The sequence below is a fragment of the Oncorhynchus gorbuscha genome, unplaced genomic scaffold, assembly GCF_021184085.1.
Source record: "Oncorhynchus gorbuscha isolate QuinsamMale2020 ecotype Even-year unplaced genomic scaffold, OgorEven_v1.0 Un_scaffold_777, whole genome shotgun sequence".
In the NCBI taxonomy this organism is placed as follows: domain Eukaryota; kingdom Metazoa; phylum Chordata; class Actinopteri; order Salmoniformes; family Salmonidae; genus Oncorhynchus; species Oncorhynchus gorbuscha.
The window spans coordinates 293868-298822 of NW_025745807.1; the positions used below are offsets into that span (position 1 = coordinate 293868).

The window sequence follows — 4955 nt, forward strand, 5'->3', positions numbered from 1 at the left end:
CCCGTATCATCTCCTCTTTAAAGTTCTGATAATCGTTAGAACACTCAGCCCTTGCCTCCCAGATAGCTGTGCCCCACTCCCGAGCCCGACCAGTAAGGAGTGATATGACGTAAGCGATCCGAGCTCTCTCTCTTGAGTATGTGTTGGGCTGGAGAGAGAACACAATATCACACTGGGTGAGAAAGGAGCGGCACTCAGTGGGCTGCCCAGAGTAACATGGTGGGTTATTAACCCTAGGTTCCGGAGACTCGGAAGACCAGGAAGTAGCTGGTGGCACGAGACGAAGACTCTGAAACTGTCCTGAGAGGTCGGAGACCTGAGCGGCCAGGGTCTCAGCGGCATGACGAGCAGCAGACAATTCCTGCTCGTGTCTGCCGAGCATTGCTCCCTGGATCTCGACGGCAGTGTTGCGAGAATCCGTAGTCGCTGGGTCCATTCTTGGTCGGATCCTTCTGTTATGCTGGTGAATGAGGACCCAAAAGCGACTTAACAGAAACAGAGTCTTTATTCCAGTCTTAAACAAAAACGATAATCCTGGATATTATCTTAGGTAAATACAAAACAGGAAAACTGAAATCCTCTCTTCAGTAGAGAGGAACGACTGGAGACGCGACCACAGACTGCAGGTCGCTTCGGGAAGGCACAGGCCATAGCTGACATAGACACCTGCTCACACGCAGCATCTGAAGAAGGCAAAAACACGACAGGGCGGAACAAGGACACAGAACAGCAAACATCAAACAAGGATCCGACAAGGACAGAAGCGGAAAACAGAGGGAGAAATAGGGACTCTAATCAGAGGGCAAAATAGGGGACAGGTGTGAAAGAGTAAATGAGGTAGTTAGGAGAATGAGGAACAGCTGGGAGCAGGAACGGAACGATAGAGAGAGAGAGCGAGAGAGGGAGAGAGGGAGGGGGAGAGAGAGGGATAGAAAGAGGGAAAGAACTTAATAAGACCAGCAGAGGGAAACGAATAGAAGGGAAGCACAGGGACAAGACATGATAATCAATGACAAAACATGACAGTAACTATGTGTTTTACGTTTTTATTATGTTTTAAACTAATGGCGCTATGAATTATGGGCCTGCTCTGACATATGTGATAGTTGGCTTCTAAATGAGTTGGAAAAAGTGGGTTTGGTGTCAATTGGTATCAGTTTGGTGTCAGAATGACATCTAATTGACTGATGGACACTGACTTGCTAGTTGACTTTTGTACATTAGCAATATGTTTAAACGGAGAGGGACCATCACCAAAATGGCATTCTGAAATCAACACAAAAAATGGCATCACCATAGTCTCCAGGCTGTGCAGAGTTCAACGAGACGCCCCGCTTGACCGTAGCTCGCTCTGAGTGCAGCGACCTTGAAAAAAAGAAGGCGCAAAAGGAAGGCTGGCCCTCAATGTCATTTGCTTTTTCATTCAAGGGTTTCGATACAGCAACTACAGTTTTTTAAGCTCATTTGCCACGTAGGTATTACATGATGAGGTGGCCGAGTGGTTAAGGCGATGGACTGCTAATCCATTGTGCTCTGCATGCATGGGTTTGCATCCCATCCTCATTGTGTAACCAGTACAATTCTCTACTTAATTATGGCATTGGAAGATTTTGACTTTCACAAACACTGGTAAGATGGCTGACTGCCACCGTGAGAGCACAGGACTTGGTATCTTAGTGGTGAAGGTGATGAACTACATGTGTGGATCAAAACACCAACCTCTTCACAAAACATACTTCCTCTCTTGCATGGCCCCACATGAATATAGAATCCCTCCACAATCCTAGAGAAACTGATAAGATTCATGAATTGAAGAATAGCTTTTCCAAGGTCAACCTCAATGGTGTGATTTGATCCGACACCTCAACACACCGCATCAAGCATTTGAGGCAACTCGGCCTGACAACAGATTTGTTAAAAATCTCGATTGGATCGACACGTCAATGCCATTGCTCTGCCTAACTTTCATAGATTTCATTCAAGGGTTTCGATACAGCAACTACAGTTTTTTAAGCTCATTTGCCACATAGGTATTACATGATGAGGTGGCCGAGTGGTTAAGGCAACTTAAGACAACTCGGCCTGACAACAGATTTGTTAAATGTCTCGATGGGATCGACACATGGCTCTGCCATTGCTCTGCCTAACTTTCATAGATTTCATTCAAGGGTTTCGATACAGCAACTACAGTTTTTTAAGCTCATTTGCCACATAGGTATTACATGATGAGGTGGCCGAGTGGTTAAGGCAACTTAAGACAACTCGGCCTGACAACAGATTTGTTAAATGTCTCGATGGGATCGACACATGGCTCTGCCATTGCTCTGCCTAACTTTCATAGATTTCATTCAAGGGTTTCGATACAGCAACTACAGTTTTTTAAGCTCATTTGCCACGTAGGTATCACATGATGAGGTGGCCGAGTGGTTAAGGCGATGGACTGCTAATCCATTGTGCTCTGCATGCATGGGTTTGAATCCCATCCTCATTGTGTAACCAGTACAATTCTCTACTTAATTATGACATTGGAAGATTTTGACTTTCACAAACACTGGTAAGATGGCCGACTGCCACCGCGAGAGCACAGGAATTGGTATCTTAGTGGTGAAGGTGATGAACTACATGTGTGGATCAAAACACCAACCTCTTCACAAAACATACTTCCTCTCTTGCATGGCCCCACATGAATATAGAATCCGTCCACAATCCTAGAGAAACTGATAAGATTCATGTATTGAAGAATAGCTTTTCCAAGGGCAACCTCAATGCTGGTATTTGAACCGACACCTCAACACACCGCATCAAGCACTTGAGACAACTCGGCCCGACAACAGATTTGTTAAATGTCTCGATGGGATCGACACATGGCCCTGCCATTGCTCTGCCTAACTTTCATAGATTTCATTCAAGGGTTCGATACAGCAACTACAGTTTTTTAAGGTCATTTGCCACGTAGGTATTACATGATGAGGTGGCCGAGTGGTTAAGGCGATGGACTGCTAATCCATTGTGCTCTGCATGCATGGGTTTGAATCCCATCCTCATCGTGTAACCAGTACAATTCTGTACTGTATTATGGCATTGGAAGATTTTGACTTTCACAAACACTGGTAAGATTCTATATTCCACCGCGAAAGCACAGGAATTGGTATCTTAGTGGTGAAGGCGATGAACTACATGTGTGGATCAAAACACCAACCTCTTCACAAAACATATTTCCTCTCTTGCATGGCCCCACATGAATATAGAATCCCTCCACAATCCTAGAGAAACTGATAAGATTCATGTATTGAAGAATAGCTTTTCCAAGGGCAACCTCAATGGTGGGATTTGAACCGACACCTCAACACACCGCATCAAGCACTTCAGACAACTCTGCCTGACAACAGATTTGTTAAATGTCTCGATGGGATCGACACATGGCCCTGTCATTGCTCTGCTTAACTTTCATAGATTTCATTCAAGGGTTTCGATACAGCAACTACAGTTTTTTAAGCTCATTTGCCACGTAGGTATTACATACCTTAAGGGAAGATTTCGGCAGTACCTGTATGGTTAGTGAGAAAGTCCATATTGCAAATGTACGGTCCCTTACTAGACGTCCGAAATCGTTTCTAAAATTCGCGGACGGCTTCGGGCCGAGCGGCAGGGCCGGACCTACCAGGAAGTCATCAAATGAACTTTGTCGGACATTCGGTTTCCGTTTTACAAAAATAATAAGATTTAGGTAGGTCATTTTTCCGCTGTCCCGGAAATTCCCACAAGAGGGCATAAGCAATCATATTGCTATTGGACAAAACATCACGATTCACGACGGGGCCTTATCTCGAAAACTGAAAATATTTAGAAGCCGAAACTCGGTGAGCGTAGGGGCGGCATAATGGGCAGTTGGCCCCGAACAACATGGCGTCTAGGCCTCAACGGTTTTTGAGTTATGGCCATTAAAGGTCCAAAATGAAAATAGAGAAATTATTTTTCCACTTCACGTCAAAGTCAAGGAGCATCCGGTGTCAATAAAAAAAGAACCAGCCATTTATCTATCATCATTTAAGAGAAATCGTACAACGACACCTTGGTGATGTTCACGTATAGGTGTTTTTTTTCAACGGTTACAGATCCAGTTGCAGGGTGTTCTTACGAATCTTTTTAAAGTGTGCTGCGGAGCTCTGCGAGATTTCTGTGATTTTCTATGATTTTCTGAAATAACACACACTCACTAAACCCTCCGTAAATAACTCAGTTCTTAACGTAAAGACTTAAAACTCAGGATTATGTAAAGGCATACCCCAATCATGATATGGGTTTATTTATAGCTTCCTGTGCCAACCGGAAGTGCCTTTAATGGTGTCACAGTGGCAGTTTCCATGGGTTAAAAAGGTCAGATCTTTTCAAAACTTCATATGTGTGACTAGTTAACCCTCATGAACTGTAAATCAGTCATTTCTCCCAACAGATGTCAAAGAAAAGCTCTCACACGCACACACAGCAAGGATGGAGTGAAAAGTGTGGTTCTCAAAGACACAGAGAGCAGGCAATGGCATAAACATAATCTCTAGGCCGTGCCGAGTTCAACGAGATATCCCGCTTGAACGTAGCTCGCTCGGTCTAAGCGCAGCGACCATTAGAAAATTAGGCCCAAAATGAAGCCTGCCCCACAACGTCATTTGCTTTTGGGTGACAGTGAGAGAACCGTTAGGGTGAGAAGCACAATTCGACCTCAGGTATGTTCCTAAGGTCCTCCTGATCCGTGCAAGCCTAACGTTGACCGTGTGTCATTAACCCTTAATAGTTAAAAGAAGGTGTTTACTTCAAAGAGTTTGCATTGACTTCTCTCCCCATAGGAATACATTGCCTGCACCCCTAAATTCAACCTGAAGTCTATATGGGTTATGAATGCCGTATGAACCTGTCTTTGGTAACAGTCCATCAGGCCAGTATGAGGTCTACCTGTGTTG

The 4955-nt window shown here is 44.5% G+C and overlaps 1 non-coding gene across 1 annotated transcript; it reads left to right on the forward strand.

The window, feature by feature from the left end:
• The first annotated feature begins 2965 nt into the window (after positions 1 to 2965).
• trnas-gcu lies at positions 2966 to 3047 on the forward strand. The gene has a single exon. It is a non-coding gene; the product is annotated as a tRNA-Ser (tRNA).
• Positions 3048 to 4955: the final 1908 nt, after the last annotated feature.